The sequence below is a fragment of the Bombina bombina genome, chromosome 5 (assembly GCF_027579735.1).
Source record: "Bombina bombina isolate aBomBom1 chromosome 5, aBomBom1.pri, whole genome shotgun sequence".
NCBI classification, from domain to species: Eukaryota; Metazoa; Chordata; class Amphibia; order Anura; family Bombinatoridae; genus Bombina; species Bombina bombina.
The window spans coordinates 8200459-8223700 of NC_069503.1; the positions used below are offsets into that span (position 1 = coordinate 8200459).

The 23242-nt window shown below is 39.8% G+C and overlaps 1 protein-coding gene across 1 annotated transcript in view; it reads left to right on the forward strand.

Moving 5' to 3' along the window:
• The window catches only part of AGAP3 (ArfGAP with GTPase domain, ankyrin repeat and PH domain 3), a 1006220-nt gene that overhangs the window by 932384 nt on the left and 50594 nt on the right, over positions 1-23242 (forward strand). The window lies entirely within an intron of this gene.

Genomic DNA, 23242 nt, shown 5'->3' on the forward strand with positions numbered 1-23242 from the left:
CATCGGACGCGATCCCCTTTGCTCGTTTTCACATGCGACCTCTTCAGCTCTGTATGCTGAAGCAATGGTGCAAGGATTACACGAAGATATCTCAAACAATATCTTTAAAACCGATTGTTCAACACTCTCTAACATGGTGGACAGATCACCATCGTTTAATTCAGGGGGCTTCTTTTGTGCTTCCGACCTGGACTGTAATTTCAACAGATGCAAGTCTCACAGGTTGGGGAGCTGTGTGGGGATCTCTGACGGCACAAGGAGTTTGGGAATCTCAGGAGGTGAGATTACCGATCAATATTTTGGAACTCCGTGCAATTTTCAGAGCTCTTCAGTTTTGGCCTCTTCTGAAGAGAGAATCGTTCATTTGTTTTCAGACGGACAATGTCACAACTGTGGCATACATCAATCATCAAGGAGGGACTCACAGTCCTCTGGCTATGAAAGAAGTATCTCGAATTTTGGTTTGGGCGGAATCCAGCTCCTGTCTAATCTCTGCGGTTCATATCCCAGGTATAGACAATTGGGAAGCGGATTACCTCAGTCGCCAAACGTTACATCCGGGCGAATGGTCTCTTCACCCAGAGGTATTTCTTCAGATTGTTCAAATGTGGGAACTTCCAGAAATAGATCTGATGGCGTCCCATCTAAACAAGAAACTTCCCAGGTATCTGTCCAGATCCCGGGATCCTCAGGCGGAGGCAGTGGATGCATTATCACTTCCTTGGAAGTATCATCCTGCCTATATCTTTCCGCCTCTAGTTCTTCTTCCAAGAGTAATCTCCAAGATTCTGAAGGAATGCTCGTTTGTTCTGCTGGTAGCTCCGGCATGGCCTCACAGGTTTTGGTATGCGGATCTTGTCCGGATGGCCTCTTGCCAACCATGGACTCTTCCGTTAAGACCAGACCTTCTGTCACAAGGTCCTTTTTTCCATCAGGATCTGAAATCCTTAAATTTAAAGGTATGGAGATTGAACGCTTGATTCTTGGTCAAAGAGGTTTCTCTGACTCTGTGATTAATACTATGTTACAGGCTCGTAAATCTGTATCTCGAGAGATATATTATAGAGTCTGGAAGACTTATATTTCTTGGTGTCTTTCTCATCATTTTTCTTGGCATTCTTTTAGAATACCGAGAATTTTACAGTTTCTTCAGGATGGTTTAGATAAGGGTTTGTCCGCAAGTTCTTTGAAAGGACAAATCTCTGCTCTTTCTGTTCTTTTTCACAGAAAGATTGCTATTCTTCCTGATATTCATTGTTTTGTACAAGCTTTGGTTCGTATAAAACCTGTCATTAAGTCAATTTCTCCTCCTTGGAGTTTGAATTTGGTTCTGGGAGCTCTTTAAGCTCCTCCGTTTGAACCTATGCATTCATTGGACATTAAATTACTTTCTTGGAAAGTTTTGTTCCTTTTGGCCATCTCTTCTGCCAGAAGAGTTTCTGAATTATCTGCTCTTTCTTGTGAGTCTCCTTTTCTGATTTTTCATCAGGATAAGGCGGTGTTGCGAACTTCTTTTGAATTTTTACCTAAAGTTGTGAATTCCAACAACATTAGTAGAGAAATTGTGGTTCCTTCATTATGTCCTAATCCTAAGAATTCTAAGGAGAAATCGTTGCATTCTTTGGATGTTGTTAGAGCTTTGAAATATTATGTTGAAGCTACGAAATCTTTCCGTAAGACTTCTAGTCTATTTGTTATCTTTTCCGGTTCTAGAAAAGGCCAGAAAGCTTCTGCCATTTCTTTGGCATCTTGGTTGAAATCTTTAATTCATCTTGCCTATGTTGAGTCGGGTAAAACTCCGCCTCAGAGAATTACAGCTCATTCTACTAGGTCAGTTTCTACTTCCTGGGCGTTTAGGAATGAAGCTTCGGTTGACCAGATTTGCAAAGCAGCAACTTGGTCCTCTTTGCATACTTTTACTAAATTCTACCATTTTGATGTATTTTCTTCTTCTGAAGCAGTTTTTGGTAGAAAAGTACTTCAGGCAGCGGTTTCAGTTTGAATCTTCTGCTTATGTTTTTCGTTAAACTTTATTTTGGGTGTGGATTATTTTCAGCAGGATTTGGCTGTCTTTATTTTATCCCTCCCTCTCTAGTGACTCTTGTGTGGAAAGATCCACATCTTGGGTAGTCATTATCCCATACGTCACTAGCTCATGGACTCTTGCTAATTACATGAAAGAAAACATAATTTATGTAAGAACTTACCTGATAAATTCATTTCTTTCATATTAGCAAGAGTCCATGAGGCCCGCCCTTTTTTTGTGGTGGTTATGATTTTGTATAAAGCACAATTTATTCCAATTCCTTATTTTATATGCTTTCGCACTTTTTTATCACCCCACTTCTTGGCTATTCGTTAAACTGAATTGTGGGTGTGGTGAGGGGTGTATTTATAGGCATTTTGAGGTTTGGGAAACTTTGCCCCTCCTGGTAGGAATGTATATCCCATACGTCACTAGCTCATGGACTCTTGCTAATATGAAAGAAATGAATTTATCAGGTAAGTTCTTACATAAATTATGTTTTTGCAGCTTTTAAAAACTTCCTGTAAACAGAAGGAGAGATTGATGGGTACCTTGCGGATTTTGAGAGGCAATGTGCCCTACACAAGGTACCCGCAGAGGACTGGGTCATGATATTATCCGGAAAATTATCCGGCCGGGCCAGTGAGGCTTTTCGGGCCATTCCAGATGAGGAAGTCGGGGATTATAATGCTGTAAAAAAGGCTCTGCTCTCCAGGTATGCGATTACACCGGAGGCATACAGGAGACAGTTCAGAGACACTGTTAAACTAGCTGGAGATTCCTACGTTGAGTGGGCATGTAAGGTGCACCGCACAGCAGCTCACTGGATGGCGGGGTGCCAAGCCGTATCTGGGGAAGAGGTGCTGCAGCTATTCCTGTTGGAACATTGCTTCAACAAGTTATCCGCAGGAGTTAGAGAGTGGGTTCGGGACCGTAAACCCTCCACCCTGCATGAAGCTGCTCACCTTGCAGATGAGTATACGGATGCCCGCAAACTGGACACTGCTACCACTAAGATCCCTGCCAGAGTGGAGTACAGACCCCCAGTCACCCCAGCAGCTACCAGTTACCAACCCCCGGCGCACCGCTCTACCACACGGCCTCCAGCCACGAACTATCCTCGGGCAGCCCGGTTCAGCTCGCGGGACTACTCATAGCCTATTCGGTGCTTTGGATGTAAGCAACTAGGGTACAAAAGACAAGAGTGTCCCCTAAGCACAGCGAACCAAGCACAGTCCTGGAGGAGACCCGCCGGCGGAAACCCGCGTAACCCCCAGCCTGCGGCCCACTGCGTAGAGGAGGAAGAGTGCTGGGGCATCCTACATGAAGTGTACGGGGACCCCGTACAAGCTGCTTACCGGGATAACCGGCAACTGGTTAAAGTGAATGGGAAGGAGATCAGTGGTCTACGGGATACTGGTGCTACCATGACCTTGCTCCAAAAGAACTTGGTGTCTGAGAAACAGCACACCGGAGACACTGTGGCTGTGAGGGTAGTAGGGGGCGCTGTGTTCTGCCTACCAGTTGCCCGGGTACATTTGGATTGGGGAGTGGGCGCTAGACCTGTGAATGTGGGGGTCATGAAGGACTTACCTGCTGATGTTCTCCTTGGAAATAACTTGGCCCCCCTTGTTCCTCCCTACGCTCCCATGGGTCCCACCGATGTTAACGCTGTGACTACCCGTGCCCAGATCCGTGCCGCAGAGACTGACCCACCTGCTGCTGAGCCCTAGGATGCTGAGCTCAGTAAATCTCTATCCACCATTGATACGTGGAAGTCCCGTTACAATGCGCTGATGAAGGAGAAGAGTCAAGTAGAGGATGAAATGGTCACGTTAAACAATCACGTAACAGTGCTAGCGGGAGAGAAGAGAAGCGCAGAGGAAAAAGCGTGTTTAGAACGTGAATCTCTGCTAGACAAGCTGCAGCGACAGACCGCAGAAAACACCAGCTTGAGGGTGTAACATGAAACATTAAAGACAAACTTAGCGACACTGGAGGAAAAGCTGACGCTGGCTCATAATGAGGTGCAGCAACTCAAGGGCACCCTATGTCAGTATGAAGGGATTGTGGATACCTATAAAGAGCAGGTACAAAAAAAACTCGTAAAGAAGCCGATGAGATTTTGAAGGACTGTTTAGCCCTGGTCTGGGCACTGAAGAAGTTGAACCCTTATTTATATGGACAGGAATTATCTCTCATAACGGGAATGCAGATGGATTGTCCTGGCAAACTGACATGCCTACCACCTCCTAGTCCGGTCATCCCCAAGTCCCCAAGTTGAACCGCCAAAGGGTCAAGCTAGGTCTGCCGGAGTGTCCCACCAGGAGGGAGCCGTGTGACAGACTCCTCTGTCAGTACTGGAAGGGTTAACTTTGTTCAGCTTTGAGAAGCTATTTTCTAAAGACAGGTTTCTTGGCATCAGCTATTGTAACTGTACTGTAATTAAGTTTAAAGTGATAAGCGTTCACATTGTTTAATCACCTCCAAAGTTCAGACTGCCAGGTGTGAAAAAGAACTCTATTGTTTTCTTGTGTTTAATTGCTTATCTGGTTAAGTAATGTAATTCTATTGTAGCCCGTAAAAGGGCGTCTTCCCTCTATCTAATCTCTTCCAACCCCCCATCTGGTCTCCTAAGGGAGTTCTGCATAAATACTGGGCATATAGCCCTCAATAAAGACATTCTGTTTTTACCTCCAAGATGGAGCCTGGTCTCATGTTTGGGGGGAATTAGCTGGGTTGTGTGTTGCTGATCCCATATTCAGGACATCTTTCATCTGGTATTAACCCTTGGTATCTGGGTTATACCGTAACATAAAGCTTCTAATCGTTTTCGTTCCTTTCGACAAATTAAGGAACAGAAACCGAATCCTTCCCCCAAGGAATCTGTTTCCAATTGGAAACCTTCTTCAAATTGGAATAAATCCAAGCCGTTTAAGAAATCAAAGCCAGCCCCCAAGTCCGCATGAAGGTGCAGCCCTCATTCCAGCTCAGCTGGTAGGGGGCAAATTAAGATTTTTCAAGGATGTTTGGACAAATTCTGTCCAAAATCAATTGATTCTGAGTATTGTCTCTCAGGGGTATTGAATAGGATTCAGAGTAAGACCTCCTGTGAGAAGATATTTTCTCTCACGCATCCCAGCAAATCCAGTAAAGGCTCAGGCTTTTCTGAAGTGTGTTGGAGCTTTCAGAGGTAATCATGCCAGTTCCGTTTCGGGAACAGGGTCTGGGGTTTTATTCAAATCTATTCATTGTCCCAAAGAAAGAAAATTCATTCAGACCAGTTCTGGATCTAAAAATTTTGAATCGGTATGTAAGAGTACCAGCTTTCAAAATGGTGACTATAAGGACTATTCTGCCTTTTGTTCAGCAAGGGCATTATATGTCCACAATAGACTTGCAGGATGCATATCTTCATATTCCGATTCACCCAGATCATTATCAGTTTCTGAGATTCTCTTTTCTAGACAAGCATTACCAATTTTTCGCTCTTCCATTTGGCCTAGCGAAAGCTCCAAGAATCTTTTCAAAGGTTCTCGGTGCCCTACTCTCTGTAATCAGAGAACGGGTATTGCGGTGTTTCCTTATTTGGACAATATCTTGGTACTAGCTTTGTCTTTACATTCTGCAGAATCTCACACAAATAAACTAGTGTTGTTTCTTCAAAGACATGGTTGGAGGATCAATTTACCAAAAAGTTCCTTGATTCCTCAGACAAGGGTCACCTTTTTAGGTTTCCAGATAGATTAAGTGTCCATGACTCTGTCTCTAACGGACAAGAGATAATTAAAATTGGTTTCAGCTTGTCGGAACCTTCAGTCTCAATCATTCCCTTCAGTAGCTATGTGCATCCAGCTCTTGTCTAATTTCTGCAGTACATATCCCAGGTGTAGACAATTGGGAAGCGGATTATCTCAGCCGTCAGACTTTACATCCGGGGGAGTGGTCCCTCCATACAGATGTGTTTTCTCAGATTGTTCAGATGTGGGGTCTTCCAGAAATAGATCTGATGGCTTCTCATCTAAACAAGAAACTTCCCAGGTACCTGTCCAGGTCCAGGGATCCTCAGGCGGAAGCAGTGGATGCGTTGACACTTCCTTGGTTATACCAACCTGCTTATATTTTCCAGCCTCTATTTCTTCTTCCAAGAGTGATCTCCAAAATCATCTTGGAACAATCATTTGTGTTGCTGGTAGCTCCCACATGTCCTCACAGGTTTTGGTATGCGGATCTTGTTCGGATGTCCAGTTGCCAACCTTGGCCACTTCCATTAAGGCCGGGCCTTCTGTCTCAAGGTCCGTTTTTCCATCAGGATCTCAAATCATTAAATTTGAAGGTATGGAAATTGAACGCCTGGTGCTTAGTCATAGAGGTTTCTCTGACTCAGTGATTAATACTATGTTACAGGCTCCTAAATTGGTTTCTAGAAAGATTTTTTAACGAGTTTGGAAGATATATTTCATGGTGTTCTTTTCATAAATTCTCCTGGCATTCTTTTATAATTCCTAGAATTTTACAGTTTCTTCAGAATGGTTTGGATAAGGGTTTTTCTGCAAGTTCCTTGAAGGGACAAATCTCTGCTCTTTCTGTCTTATTTCACAGAAAGATTGCTAAGCTTCCTGATATTCACTGTTTTGTACAGGCTTTGGTTTGTATCAAGCCTGTCATTAAATCAATCTCTCCTCCTTGGAGTCTTAATTTGGTTTTGAAGGCCTTACAGGCTCCTCCATTTGAGCTTATGCATTCTTTGGACATTAAACTACTTTCTTGGAAAGTGTTGTTTCTTTTGGCCATCTCTTCTGCTAGAAGAGTTTCTGAATTATCTGCTCTTTCTTGTGAATCTCCTTTTCTGATTTTTCATCAGGAAAAGGCGGTTTTGCGGACTTCATTTAAATTCTTACCTTAGGTTGTGAATTCTAACAACATTAATAGGGAAATTGTTGTCCCTTCCTTGTGTCCTAATCCTAAGAGTTCTTTGGAGAGATCCTTACATTCTTTGGATGTGGTAAGAGCTTTGAAATATTATGTTGAAGCTACTAAAGATTTCAGGAAGACTTCTAGTCTATTTGTATCTTTTCTGGTTCTAGGAAAGGTCAGAAGGCTTCTGCCGTTTCCTTGGCATCGTGGCTAAAGCTTTTGATTCATCAAGCTTATTTGGAGTCGGGTCAAGCCACGCCTCAGTGAATTACAGCTCATTCTACTAGATCAGTCTCCACTTCGTGGGTTTTTAAGAATGAAGCTTCAGTTGATCAGATTTGCAAAGCAGCAACTTGGTCTTCTTTGCATACTTTTACTAAATTCTACCATTTTGATGTATTCGCTTCTTCTGAAGCAGTTTTTGGTAGAAAAGTTCTTCAGGCAGCTGTTTCAGTTTGATTCTTCTGCTTATATTTTACGTTTTTCCTTTCATTCATGAGAATAAACATATATTTTGGGTTGTGGATTAATTTTTGTCAACAAAAAATGGCTGTTTTTTTTTTTTTAATCCCTCCCTCTCTAGTGACTTTTGCGTGGAGTTCCACTTCTTGGGTATTACTATCCAATACGTCACTAGCTCATGGACTCTTGCCAATTACATGAAAGAAAACATCATTTATGTAAGAACTTACCTGATAAATTAATTTCTTTCATATTGGCAAGAGTCCATGAGGCCCACCCTTTTTATGGTGGTTATGATTTTTTTTGTATAAAGCACAATTATTTCCAAATTCCTTTGTTGATGCTTTTTACTCCTTTCTTTTTTACGCCACTACTTGGCTATTCGTTAAACTGAATTGTGGATGTGGTGAGGGGTGTATTTTTAGGCATTTTGATGTTTGGGAAACTTTGCCCCTCCTGGTAGGATTGTATATCCCATACGTCACTAGCTCATGGACTCTTGCCAATATGAAATAAATACATTTATCAGGTAAGTTCTTACATAAATTATGTTTTTTGCTTACCGAATAAATTAATTTCTTTAATGGTGGTTTTTCTTACCTCACTCTGCTTGGCTGTACGTTTAGACTAAGATATTTGTGAGGCGGGAGGGGTTATATAGGGCTCTTGGGGTTTGGGAATCTTTGCCACCTCCTAGTGGTAAAGAAGAGTAAGTGCCAAGAGTAATGGATCGTGATGAATTTATCAGGTAAGCATAAATTATTTTTTTATTGGGTATTGGCCCCTTTAGTGGTGGATGTTCTTGTATTGGACAGACCACTGCCCCCTTGGAATATGGAACATTCTTTAAAAGTCTTATAGTCTATGAGGTGGAAGCCTCACAAAGCAATATGTTTGAAGTGGTTGGTACCTTATTTAATTCTGTGAAGCAAGGTCAATTTACTAAATTGATGGAGTTGCCTTGTTGGATTGTTTCAGCCTTGACAGTTTTTTGGACAGGCTCATTCTTATTTCCTCTAACAATCTTTTTTAGGTGTATCAGTGGATCTGCAAGAGGGCATATGCTTGTAGATGTTCATGTGGACGTTTATTGCCACACATTTTGAGAAAAACTGTTATTTTACTCAGACTTTAAAAGTCATCTTTAAGAAAATATCAGGAGTAAATTGGCCTTCTTTCTGGAGGTTAAAAAAGTCCTGCTTTTTTGTTCGTTCCAGGAGCCCTTTTTTTTGGTGGCGCTACTCCCATCCCAGTTCTTCATATGTTCCCCAATGAAGATTTCAAGTCAATCCCAAAGGCCATACAGGTCGAATCTATGGATGCCTTACTTTAACCAGTCCCCACTTTCTGGTTGATGTTCAATTAGCAAAGAGATCTGGCTCACTACTGTTGCATATGGGTCGAGGATATGGATTGGTACCTCGATCTACATAACAGGTTTCACCTCCTTCCAACTGGTTCCTTAAACTATGATTTTGTTTGGATATCCCTTGTTTTCACATGCATCCCTATCAGATACAGTTCCTGTGCCATCGGAAACCCAACTTCAAAAACAGCTCCAAAAACATTATTTCTTTCATGTAATTAGCAAGAGTCCATGAGCTAGTGACGTATGGGATATACATTCCTACCAGGAGGGGCAAAGTTTCCCAAACCTCAAAATGCCTATAAATACACCCCTCACCACACCCACAAATCAGTTTTACAAACTTTGCCTCCTATGGAGGTGGTGAAGTAAGTTTGTGCTAGATTCTACATTGATATGCGCTCTGCAGCAGGTTGGAGCCCGGTTTTCCTCTCAGCGTGCAGTGAATGTCAGAGGGATGTGAGGAGAGTATTGCCTATTTGAATTCAATGATCTCCTTCTACGGGGTCTATTTCATAGGTTCTCTGTTATCGGTCGTAGAGATTCATCTCTTACCTCCCTTTTCAGATCGACGATATACTCTTATATATACCATTACCTCTACTGATTCTCGTTTCAGTACTGGTTTGGCTTTCTACTACATGTAGATGAGTGTCCTGGGGTAAGTAAGTCTTATTTTCTGTGACACTCTAAGCTATGGTTGGGCACTTTTATATAAAGTTCTAAATATATGTATTCAAACATTTATTTACCTTGACTCAGGATGTTCAACGTTCCTTATTTCAGACAGTCAGTTTCATATTTGGGATAATGCATATGAATAAATCATTTTTTTCTTACCTTAAAATTTGAATTTTTTTCCCTGTGGGCTGTTAGGCTCGCGGGGGCTAAAAATGCTTCATTTTATTGCGTCATTCTTGGCGCAGACTTTTTTTGGCGCAAATTTTTTTCCTGTTTCCAGCGTCATACGTGTCGCCGGAAGTTGCGTCATTTTTGACGTTTATTTGCGCCAAAAGTGTCGGTGTTCCGGATGTGGCGTCATTTTTGGCGCCAAAAGCATTTAGGCGCCAAATAATGTGGGCGTCTTTTTTGGCGCTAAAAAATATGGGCGTCATTTTTGTCTCCACATTATTTAAGTCTCATTATTTATTGCTTCTGGTTGCTAGAAGCTTGTTCACTGGCATTTTTTCCCATTCCTGAAACTGTCATTTAAGGAATTTGATCAATTTTGCTTTATATGTTGTTTTTTCTATTACATATTGCAAGATGTCCCAGATTGACACTGAGTCAGAAGATACTTCTGGGAAAACGCTGCCTGGTGCTGGATCTACCAAAGTTAAGTGTATTTGTTGTAAACTTGTGGTATCTGTTCCTCCAGCTGTTGTTTGTAATGAATGTCATGACAAACTTGTTAATGCAGATAATATTTCCTTTAGTAATGTTACATTACCTGTTGCGGTTCCGTCAACATCTAATACTCAGAGTGTTCCTGTTAACATAAGAGATTTTGTTTCTAAATCCATTAAGAAGGCTATGTCTGTTATTCCCCCTTCTAGTAAACGTAAAAGGTCTTTTAAAACTTCTCATTTTTCAGATGAATTTTTAAATGAACATCATCATTCTGATTCTAATAGTGGTTCCTCTGGTTCAGATGATTCTGTTTCAGAGGTTGATGCTGATAAATCCTCATATTTATTCAAAATGGAATTTATTCGTTCTCTACTTAAAGAGGTCTTAATTGCATTAGAAATAGAGGATTCTGGTCCTCTTGATACTAAATCTAAACGTTTAAATAAGGTGTTTAAATCTCCTGTAGTTATTCCAGAAGTTTTTCCTGTCCCTGATGCTATTTCTGAAGTAATCTCCAGGGAATGGAATAATTTGGGTAATTCTTTTACTCCTTCTAAACGTTTTAAGCAATTATATCCTGTGCCATCTGACAGATTAGAATTTTGGGACAAAATTCCTAAGGTTGATGGGGCTGTCTCTACTAAACGTACTACTATTCCTACGGCGGATAGTACTTCCTTCAAGGATCCTTTAGATAGAAAGATTGAATCCTTTCTAAGAAAAGCTTAATTATGTTCGGGTAATCTTCTTAGACCTGCTATATCTTTAGCGGATGTTGCTGCAGCTTCAACTTTTTGGTTAGGAGCTTTAGCGCAACAAGTAACAGATCATAATTCTCATAGCATTGTTAATCTTCTTCAACATGCTAATAACTTTATTTGTGATGCCATCTTTGATATCATTAGAGTTGATGTCAGGTATATGTCTCTAGCTATTTTAGCTAGAAGAGCTTTATGGCTTAAAACTTGGAATGCTGATATGTCTTCTAAGTCAACTTTGCTTTCCCTTTCTTTTCAGGGTAATACATTATTTGGTTCTCAGTTGGATTCTATTATCTCAACTGTTACTGGAGGGAAAGGAACTTTTTTACCACAGGATAAAAAATCTAAGGGTAAATTTAGGTCTAATAATCGTTTTCGTTCCTTTCGTCACAATAAGGAACAAAAGCCTGATCCGTCACCCACAGGAGCCGTGTCAGTTTGGAAACCATCTCCAGTCTGGAATAAATCCAAGCCTTTTAGAAAACCAAAGTCAGCTCCCAAGTCCACATGAAGGTGCGGCCCTCATTCCAGCCCAGCTGGTAGGGGGCAGATTACGATTTTTCAAAGAAATTTGGATCAAATCAATTCACAATCTTTGGATTCAAAACATTGTTTCAGAAGGGTACAGAATTGGCTTCAAAATAAGGCCTCCTGCAAAGAGATTTTTTCTTTCCCGTGTCCCAGTAAATCCAGCGAAGGCTCAAGCATTTCTGAAATGTGTTTCAGATCTAGAGTTGGCTGGAGTAATTATGCCAGTTCCAGTTCTGGAACAGGGGCTGGGGTTTTATTCAAATCTCTTCATTGTACCAAAGAAGGAGAATTCCTTCAGACCAGTTCTGGATCTAAAAATATTGAATCGTTATGTAAGGATACCAACATTCAAAATGGTAACTATAAGGACTATCCTGCCTTTTGTTCAGCAAGGGCATTATATGTCCACAATAGATTTACAGGATGCATATCTGCATATTCCGATTCATCCAGATCACTATCAGTTTCTGAGATTCTCTTTCCTAGACAAGCATTACCAGTTTGTGGCTCTGCCGTTTGGCCTAGCAACAGCTCCAAGAATTTTTACAAAGGTTCTCGGTGCCCTTCTGTCTGTAATAGGAGAACAGGGTATTGTGGTATTTCCTTATTTGGACGATATCTTGGTACTTGCTCAGTCTTCACATTTAGCAGAATCTCATACGAATCGACTTGTGTTGTTTCCTCAAGATCATGGTTGGAGGATCAATTTACCAAAAAGTTCATTGATTCCTCAGACAATGGTAACCTTTTTAGGTTTCCAGATAGATTCAGCGTCCATGACTCTGTCTCTGACAGACAAGAGACGTCTAAAATTGATCTCTGCTTGTCGAAACCTTCAATCACAATCATTCCCTTCGGTAGCCTTATGCATGGAAATTCTAGGTCTTATGACTGCTGCATCGGACGCGATCCCCTTTGCTCGTTTTCACATGCGACCTCTTCAGCTTTGTATGCTGAATCAATGGTGCAAGGATTACACAAAGATATATCAATTAATATCTTTAAAACCGATTGTTCGACACTCTCTAACGTGGTGGACAGATCACCATCGTTTAATTCAGGGGGCTTCTTTTGTGCTTCCGACCTGGACTGTAATTTCAACAGATGCAAGTCTGACAGGTTGGGGAGCTGTTTGGGGGTCTCTGACAGCACAAGGGGTTTGGGAATCTCAGGAGGTGAGATTACCAATCAATATTTTGGAACTCCGTGCAATTTTCAGAGCTCTTCAATCATGTCCTCTTCTAAAGAGAGAATCGTTCATTTGTTTTCAGACAGACAATGTCACAACTGTGGCATACATCAATCATCAAGGAGGGACTCACAGTCCTCTGGCTATGAAAGAAGTATCTCGAATACTGGTATGGGCGGAATCCAGCTCCTGTCTAGTTTCTGCGGTTCATATCCCAGGTATAGACAATTGGGAAGCGGATTATCTCAGTCGCCAAACATTACATCCGGGCGAATGGTCTCTTCACCCAGAGGTATTTCTTCAGATTGTTCAAATGTGGGGACTTCCAGAAATAGATCTGATGGCCTCTCATCTAAACAAGAAACTTCCCAGGTATCTGTCTAGATCCAGGGATCCTCAAGCGGAAGCAGTGGATGCATTGTCAATTCCTTGGAAGTTTCATCCTACCTATATCTTTCCGCCTCTAGTTCTTCTTCCAACAGTAATCTCCAAGATTCTGAAGGAATGCTCGTTTGTTCTGCTGGTGGCTCCAGCATGGCCTCACAGGTTTTGACATGCGGATCTTGTCCGGATGGCCTCTTGCCAACCGTGGACTCTTCCGTTAAGACCAGACCTTCTGTCGCAAGGTCCTTTTTTCCATCAGGATCTCAAATCCTTAAATTTAAAGGTATGGAGTTTGAACGCTTGATTCTTAGTCAAAGAGGTTTCTCTGACTCTGTGATTAATACTAGGTTACAGGCTTGTTAATCTGTATCTAGGAAGATATATTATAGAGTCTGGAAGACTTACATTTCTTGGTGTCTTTCTCATCATTTTTCCTGGCATTCTTTTAGAATTCCGAGAATTTTACAGTTTCTTCAGGATGGTTTGGATAAAGGTTTGTCTGCAAGTTCCTTGAAAGGACAAATCTCTGCTCTTTCTGTTCTTTTTCACAGAAAGATTGCTAATCTTCCTGATATTCATTGTTTTGTTCAAGCTTTGGTTCGTATAAAACCTGTCATTAAGTCAATTTCTCCTCCTTGGAGTTTGAATTTGGTTCTGGGGGCTCTTCAAGCTCCTCCGTTTGAACCTATGCATTCATTGGACATTAAATTACTTTCTTGGAAAGTTTTGTTTCTTTTGGCCATCTCTTCTGCTAGAAGAGTTTCTGAATTATCTGCTCTTTCTTGTGAGTCTCCTTTTCTGATTTTTCACCAGGATAAGGCGGTGTTGCAAACTTCTTTTAAATTTTTACCTAAGGTTGTGAATTCTAACAACATTAGTAGAGAATTTGTGGTTCCTTCATTATGTCCTAATCCTAAGAATTCTAAGGAGAGATCATTGCATTCTTTGGATGTAGTTAGAGCTTTGAAATATTATGTTGAAGCTACTAAGACTTTCCGAAAGACTTCTAGTCTATTTGTTATCTTTTCCGATTCTAGGAAAGGTCAGAAGGCCTCTGCCATTTCTTTGGCATCTTGGTTGAAATCTTAAAGTCATCATGCTTATGTCGAGTCGGGTAAAACTCCGCCTCAAAGGATTACAGCTCATTCTACTAGGTCAGTTTCTACTTCCTGGGCGTTTAGGAATGAAGCTTCGGTTGATCAGATTTGCAAAGCAGCAACTTGGTCTTCTTTGCATACTTTTACTAAATTCTACCATTTTTATGTGTTTTCTTCTTCTGAAGCAGTTTTTGGTAGAAAAGTACTTCTGGCAGCTGTTTCAGTTTGATTCTTCTGCTTATAATTTCAGTTTTTTTCATTATAAGATTTAAACTTTATTTGGGTGTGGATTATTTTCAGCGGAATTGGCTGTCTTTATTTTATCCCTCCCTCTCTAGTGACTCTTGCGTGGAAGATCCACATCTTGGGTAGTCATTATCCCATACGTCACTAGCTCATGGACTCTTGCTGATTACATGAAAGAAAACATAATTTATGTAAGAACTTACCTGATAAATTCATTTCTTTCATATTAGCAAGAGTCCATGAGGCCCACCCTTTTTTGTGGTGGTTATGATTTTTTTGTATAAAGCACAATTATTCCAATTCCTTATTTTTTATGCTTTCGCACTTTTTTCTTATCACCCCACTTCTTGGCTATGCGTTAAACTGATTTGTGGGTGTGGTGAGGGGTGTATTTATAGGCATTTTGAGGTTTGGGAAACTTTGCCCCTCCTGGTAGGAATGTATATCCCATACGTCACTAGCTCATGGACTCTTGCTAATATGAAAGAAATGAATTTATCAGGTAAGTTCTTACATAAATTATGTTTTTGTCATCTGTGGCCCATAGATGTCTCCACTTGTGCAGTGGTATGCCATTTCTCTCTTGAAATCGGACTCGGACATGACCCTTTACTTACCCTGATTACACGTACCAGTTCCTTCCTAGTCATAAAGGGATGGACATGGTCAGCAACAATACTCAGGTAGGCCGTGGCATAAGTACTAATTGAGCATTGTTTTAAGGGGCCCAAAGTGTGCCAAGAAAATATCCCCCACACCATTACTCCACCAGCCTGAACCGTTGATACAAGGCAGTATGGATCCATGCTTTCATGTTGTTTACGCCAAATTCTGACCATACCATCTGAATGTCACAGCTGAAATCGTGACACATCAGACCAGGCAACGTTTTTCCAATCTTCTATTGTCCAATATTTGTGAGCCTGTGCGGATTGTAGCCTCAGTTTCCTGTTCTTAGCTGACATGAGGGGCACCCGGTGTGGTCTTCGGCTGCTGTAGCCCATCTGCTTCAAGGTTCGACGTGCTGTGCGTTCAGAGATGGTATTCTGCATACTTTGGTTGTAACGAGTAGTTATTTAAGTTACTGTTGACCTTTTATCATCTCGAACCAGTCTGCCCATTCTCATCTGACCTCTGACATCAACAAGGCATTTTCGTCCTCACAACTGCCGCTCACTGGATATTTTTTTTTTCTTTCATGTAATTGGCAAGAGTCCATGAGCTAGTGACATATGGGATATACAATCCTACCAGGAGGGGCAAAGTTTCCCAAACCTCAAAATGCCTATAAATACACCCCTTACCACACCCATAATTCAGTTTTACAAGCTTTGCCTCCTATGGAGGTGGTGAAGTAAGTTTGTGCTAAGATTTCTACGTTGATATGCGCTTCTCAGAGTACAGTGAATGTCAGAGGGATGTGAAGGGAGTATCACCTATTGAATGCAATGGTTTTCCTCACGGGGATCTATTTCATAGGTTCTCTGTTATCGGTCGTAGAGATTCATCTCCTACCTCTCTTTTCAGATCGTCGATATACTCTCATATTCCATTACCTCTACTGATAACCTTTTCAGTACTGGTTTGGCTATCTGCTATATGTGGATGGGTGTCTTTTGGTAAGTATGTTTTCATTACTTAAGACATTCTCAGCTATGGTTTGGCACTTTATGTATTTATATAAAGTTCTAAATATATGTATTGTACTTATATTTGCCATTATTCAGGTTTCAGTATATTTCCTTTTTGCAGACTGTCAGTTTCATATCTGAGAAATGCATTTTTTAGGAAAATGTATTTCTTACTTGGGGTATAGTCTTTTTTCAATTGACTGTCATTTTAAATTCGCTGGCAGAATTAGGCTCGTGAGGGTGCGAAATGCCAAAGTATATTGCTTCAGTTTTGGCGCAAGATTTTTTTTGCACGAATTTACGTTCGATGACGCAAATTTGACACCGAGTCCTTTCACAAGGTTGCATCTTCAATGACGCGAGTGTGCCATTTACGGATGTCTCTGTTTGTTTGTGCGTCATACTTGGCGCCAAATATTTTCATTATTTTAAACCCCATTCCTATATGCCTGTTTGCATTTTTTTCCCATTCCTGAAACTGCCATATAAGGAAATTGATAATTTTGCTTTATATGTTGTTTTTTCTCTTACATTTGCAAGATGTCTCAATCTGATCCTGTCTCAGAAATCACTGTTGGAACCCTGCTGACTGATATCAGTTCTACCAAAGCTAAGTACATTTATTGTAATATAGCCGCACCACCAACTGTATTTAAAACATTATTGCTTTATTGTGCCAATTAAAACAGACAACGTTTCGGACCCATGTCCTTATTCATGTCTAACATAAAACATTAAAATCAAACCTTAAATAGGCTGAAGCTCCGCCTACCACACCTGATTTCACCTGTGTTAACCTTTAGTTATCCTTTCCTGAACTCAATGCCATCTAGTGGCCAATTTCTGAATTTTTCAAAATACATTCAAGGTGATCTTCAACAAAGGATATATAGAGAAGTTAGTCAAATAAATTTCTTTGTATCTTTGCATTTTTAACATCCAGTCCTTGAACAAAAGACATTTTGTTGTTAAGGGTATAGATATTAATATTCACTGGCATATACTCCAATCCATTTCCCTGTTCATTCCATTAGGGGTCATAGTCCCTAACTCATGAATCCAGTACAATTCCCAGTACTTTAACATCTTTGTTCTATTCCCACCCCTCCTAGGTATTTTTATATGTTCAAGTACCTGGAATCTGAGCTGATTAATTTGATGTCCAGCCATAATAAAATGGTTGGACACAGGAGCATCTAATTTACCTGTCCTGATATTGCTTTTATGTTGGTTAATGCGCTCCCGTACCTTCTGGGTGGTCTCGCCAACGTACCCCAGACCACATGGACACTTAATTAGGTATATTACGAACTTAGAATTACAGGTATAGTAATCCTTCAACCTATATTTTTTACCTGTAGAGGGGTGAGTAAAGGTTGGGCCTTTGATAACATTATTGCAATTCTGGCAGTTGGGACATGGAAAACCTCCCAAGTTCTTATCCCCAATGTGCCCCTGATTTATATTTCTCTTTGGGCCCACATCAGCTTTAACTAATGTGTCTTTAAGGTTTTTACCCCTTCTAAATGCAGTCATGGGGGGACTAGAAAACTCTTTTACATGTGGATTTGAGATCTGTAAAATATGCCAATGTTTTCTGTATTTGATTGCTCCAAGGGGAGTATTCATTAACAAAGATCATTTTTGTATTGTTTTTATTACTTCTTATCCTCTCTTTGAGTAAATCGGTCCTAGGGGTCTGTAATGCATCCCTAATTCCCTGCTGAATTAAATCTGTCGGATATCCTCTCTGTTTGAAGTGTTTACCCATTTCTGATAGCCTTTCTTTTACTAGATTTTCATCAGAGACAATCCGTCTCACACGCATGAATTGGCTCCTGGGTAAACTCTTCAACAGTGCAGGAGGGTGTGCACTACTAAAGTGCAACAAATTGTTATAGTCTGTTTGCTTTTTGTAAAGATCCACAGCTAGCAAACCCTCTTCTTTATAAATAGAGGTATCAAGAAAATCAATTCTCTCCTCACTAACAGTCAATTTAAATTTTATATGCTGTGTAGCACAATTCAGATCATTAACAAATTGTTCCAGGGTTCCAATGTCGCCCAACCAAATGCCAAAGATATCATCTATATACCGCCACCAGGTGGCGCCATATTGCACTAAAAAAATATTTTTTAGTGCAAAAATATAATGATTTACAGCATTTTTTTAGATCCCTTAAATTGAAATGTCATTTTTCAGAGGTAAATGGGGATAATTCTGATTGGGCTGTCTGTAAGGACAATGTATGTAATAGGTTTGGGTTAAAATCACAGGAATTTCATGCCACAAACAGTGAACTCAGGTATTAACACCTACATACAATTAGTGGAACATGACATTGAAAATCTATGCAGAAACATAGAAAATAATTATTCCAAGCATTTATATGGAAGTCATAACTTTAATAGGGAAGATAGGAGTAATCTTAAGAGCCTGAGAGAGAATACCAAACTCATTTTTAAAGAGGCTGACAAGGGTGGTGCCTTGGTAATTCTGGAGAAGGATTACTATATACAGGAAATTATGGATCAATTGGCAGATGGGGAACTTTATCAATTGTTGTCAATGAATCCAGTTTACAAAATAAAGAAGGAGCTGGAAGTGTGTGTAACAAGAGCTCAAAAAATTGGGGTGATTGACAGCAAAACAGTGAAATTTATTTTGGATACAGAGGACATTATACCTGTCCTATATACACTCCCTAAAGTCCATAAAAATTTGGAAAGACCTCCAGGCCGCCCAATAGTGGCAGGGGTGGGCTCTACACTGTCTAAAGCATCCATATATCTAGATAGAGTCCTTAGACCCTATATATACTCCACCTCCTATATTAAAGATACAGGGGATTTTATTAACAAAGTACAAAATGTAACTCTAGATAGCAACAAGGGTATACTATTTAGTCTTCATGTAACAAGCCTTTACACACAGGTGTTTAACACGAGATATAAATATAAGCAAGGAACAGCAAACTTTTGGATCTTTTGAACATTATATTAAGATGTAATTTCTTCCTATTTCAGGATAATTTCTATCTGCAATTACAGGGCACTGCCATGGGTTCCAATGTCGCCCCAACCTATGCAAATATATACATGAACACATTTGAAGAGTATTTTGTCTACAGTCATCAGTTGTTTCACCTGGTGGCGGTATATAGATGATATCTTTGGCATTTGGTTGGGCGACATTGGAACCCTGGAACAATTTGTTAATGATCTGAATTGTGCTACACAGCATATAAAATTTAAATTGACTGTTAGTGAGGAGAGAATTGATTTTCTTGATACCTCTATTTATAAAGAAGAGGGTTTGCTAGCTGTGGATCTTTACAAAAAGCAAACAGACTATAACAATTTGTTGCACTTTAGTAGTGCACACCCTCCTGCACTGTTGAAGAGTTTACCCAGGAGCCAATTCATGCGTGTGAGACGGATTGTCTCTGATGAAAATCTAGTAAAAGAAAGGCTATCAGAAATGGGTAAACACTTCAAACAGAGAGGATATCCGACAGATTTAATTCAGCAGGGAATTAGGGATGCATTACAGACCCCTAGGACCGATTTACTCAGAGAGGATAAGAAGTAACAAAAATAATACAAAAATGATCTTTGTTAATGAATACTCCCCTTGGAGCAATCAAATACAGAAAACATTGGCATATTTTACAGATCTCAAATCCACATGTAAAAGAGTTTTCTAGGCCCCCCATGACTGCATTTAGAAGGGGTAAAAACCTTAAAGACACATTAGTTAAAGCTGATGTGGGCCCAAAGAGAAATCTAAATCAGGGGCACATTGGGGATAAGAACTTGGGATGTTTTCCCTGTCTCATATGCCTGAATTGCAATAATGTTATCAAAGGCCCAACCTTTACTCACCCCTCTACAGGTAAAAAATATAGGTTGAAGGATTACTATACCTGTAATTCTAAGTTTGTAATATACCTAATTAAGTGTCCATGTGGTTTGGGGTACGTTGGCGAGACCACCCAGAAGGTACGGGAGCGCATTAACCAACATAAAAGCAATATCAGGACAGGTAAATTAGATGCTCCTGTGTCCAACCATTTTATTATGGCTGGACATCAAATTAATCAGCTCAGATTCCAGGTACTTGAACATATAAAAATACCTAGGAGGGGTGGGAATAGAACAAAGATGTTAAAGTACTGGGAATTGTACTGGATTCATGAGTTAGGGACTATGACCCCTAATGGAATGAACAGGGAAATGGATTGGAGTATATGCCAGTGAATATTAATATCTATACACTTAACAACAAAATGTCTTTTGTTCAAGGACTGGATGTTAAAAATGCAAAGATACAAAGAAATTTATTTGACTAACTTCTCTATATATCCTTTGTTGAAGATCACCTTGAATGTATTTTGAAAATTTGGGTATATATCAGTTAATATTAATAATTATACACCTAACAACAAAATGTTTTTTGTTCAAGAACTTGATGTTAAAAATGCAAAGATATAGAGAAATTTATTTGACTAACTTCTTTATATATCCTTTGTTGAAGGTCACCTTGAATGTATTTTGAGAAATTCATAAATTAGCCACTAGATGGCATTGAGTTCAGGAAAGGATAACTAAAGGTTAACACAGGTGAAATCAGGTGTCTTTTGTTCAAGGACTGGATGTTAAAAATGCAAAGATACAAAGAAATTTATTTGACTAACTTCTCTATATATCCTTTGTTGTAGGTCATCTTGAATGTATTTTGAAAATTTGAGTATATGCCAGTTAAGATTAATAACTATACACCTAACAACAAAATGTCTTTTGTTCAAGAACTTGATGTTAAAAATGTAAAGATATAGAGAAATTTATTTGACTAACTTCTTTATATATTCTTTGTTGAAGGTCACCTTGAATGTATTTTGAAAAATTCAGAAATTGGCCACTAGATGGCATTGAGTTCAGGAAAGGATAACTAAAGGTTAACACAGGTGAAATCAGGTGTGGTGGGCGGAGCTTCAGCCTATTTAAGGTTTGATTTTAATGTTTTATGTTAGACATGAATAAGGACATGGGTCCAAAACGTTGTCTGTTTTAATTGGCACAATAAAGCAATAATGTTTTAAATACAGTTGGTGGTGCGGCTATATCACTCCTTTGAACTGTATACTTTGGACCATGGTGCAGGTCTAACAGCTAGCACACCTGCAAACAGTTTGTTGCATACCCACAGGTGGGGATTACCTTGGTGCTTGTGCATTCTTCTGATTTACATTTATTGTAATGTTATGGAGATTATATCTCCAGCTGTGGTTTGTAATAAGTTGTCATGATAAGCTTTTACATGCAGAGAATGTGTCCATCAGTAATAGTACATTGCCTATTGTTGTTCCTTTAACATCTAATGTACAAGATATACCTGTGAATTTATAATATTGTATTGCTGATTCTATTCAGAAGGCTTTGTCTGCCATTCCGCCGTCTAATAAATGTAAAGGTCTTTTAAAACTTCTCATTTAGCTGATGAAATTTCAAATGACCGAGAACATAATGAATTATCCTCCTCTGATGAGGATCTATCTGATTCAGAAGATCCTTCCTCAGATATTGACACTGACAAATCTTCTTATTTATTTAAAATGGAGTATATTCGTTCTTTGTTAAAGAAGTGTTGATGATATTGAGGAGACTAGTCCTCTTGATATTAAAACTAGTAAACGTTTAAATTCTGTTTATAAACCTCATGTGATTTTTCCAGATGTTTTTCCAGTTCCTGATGCTATTTCTGTTATAATTTCTGAGGAATGGACTAGGCCTGGTACTTCTTTTATTCCTTCTTTAAAGGTTTTTATTGTATCCTTTGTATCCTTTGCCAGCATTTACATTGGAGTTTTGAGAAAAGATCCCCAAAGTTGATGGGGTTATCGCTACTCTACTATTCCTATGGAAGATAGTACTTCTTTAAGATCCTTTAGATAGGAAACTTGAATCTTATCTAAAGAAACCCTATTTATATTCTGGTCATCTTCTCAGGCCTGCATTTTCTTTGGCTGATGTTGCAGCTGCATCAACTTTTTGGTTGTAAATTAGCGCAACAAGAATTGGATTATGATTTGTACAGGGAGTGCAGAATAATTAGGCAAGTTGTATTTTTGAGGATTAATTTTATTATTGAACAACAACCATGTTCTCAATGAACCCAAAAAACTCATTAATATCAAAGCTGAATAGTTTTGGAAGTAGTTTTTAGTTTGTTTTTAGTTATAGCTATTTTAGGGGGATATCTGTGTGTGCAGGTGACTATTACTGTGCATAATTATTAGGCAACTTAACAAAAAACAAATATATACCCATTTCAATTATTTATTTTTACCAGTGAAACCAATATAACATCTCAACATTCACAAATATACATTTCTGACATTCAAAAACAAAACAAAAACAAATCAGTGACCAATATAGCCACCTTTCTTTGCAAGGACACTCAAAAGCCTGCCATCCATGGATTCTGTCAGTGTTTTGATCTGTTCACCATCAACATTGCGTGCAGCAGCAACCACAGCCTCCCAGACACTGTTGTGTAAATCTCACATTTGATGATGGACCACAGGTTCTCAATGGGGTTCAGATCAGGTGAACAAGGAGGCCATGTCATTAGATTTTCTTCTTTTATACCCTTTCTTGCCAGCCACGCTGTGGAGTACTTGGACGCGTGTGATGGAGCATTGTCCTGCATGAAAATCATGTTTTTCTTGAAGGATGCAGACTTCTTCCTGTACCACTGCTTGAAGAAGGTGTCTTCCAGAAACTGGCAGTAGGACTGGGAGTTGAGCTTGACTCCATCCTCAACCCGAAAAGGCCCCACAAGCTCATCTTTGATGATACCAGCCCAAACCAGTACTCCACCTCCACCTTGCTGGCGTCTGAGTCGGACTGGAGCTCTCTGCCCTTTACCAATCCAGCCACGGGCCCATCCATCTGGCCCATCAAGACTCACTCTCATTTCATCAGTCCATAAAACCTTAGAAAAATCAGTCTTGAGATATTTCTTGGCCCAGTCTTGACGTTTCAGCTTGTGTGTCTTGTTCAGTGGTGGTCGTCTTTCAGCCTTTCTTACCTTGGCCATGTCTCTGAGTATTGCACACCTTGTGCTTTTGGGCACTCCAGTGATGTTGCAGCTCTGAAATATGGCCAAACTGGTGGCAAGTGGCATCTTGGCAGCTGCACGCTTGACTTTTCTCAATGGGCAGTTATTTTGCGCCTTGGTTTTTCCACACGCTTCTTGCGACCCTGTTGACTATTTTGA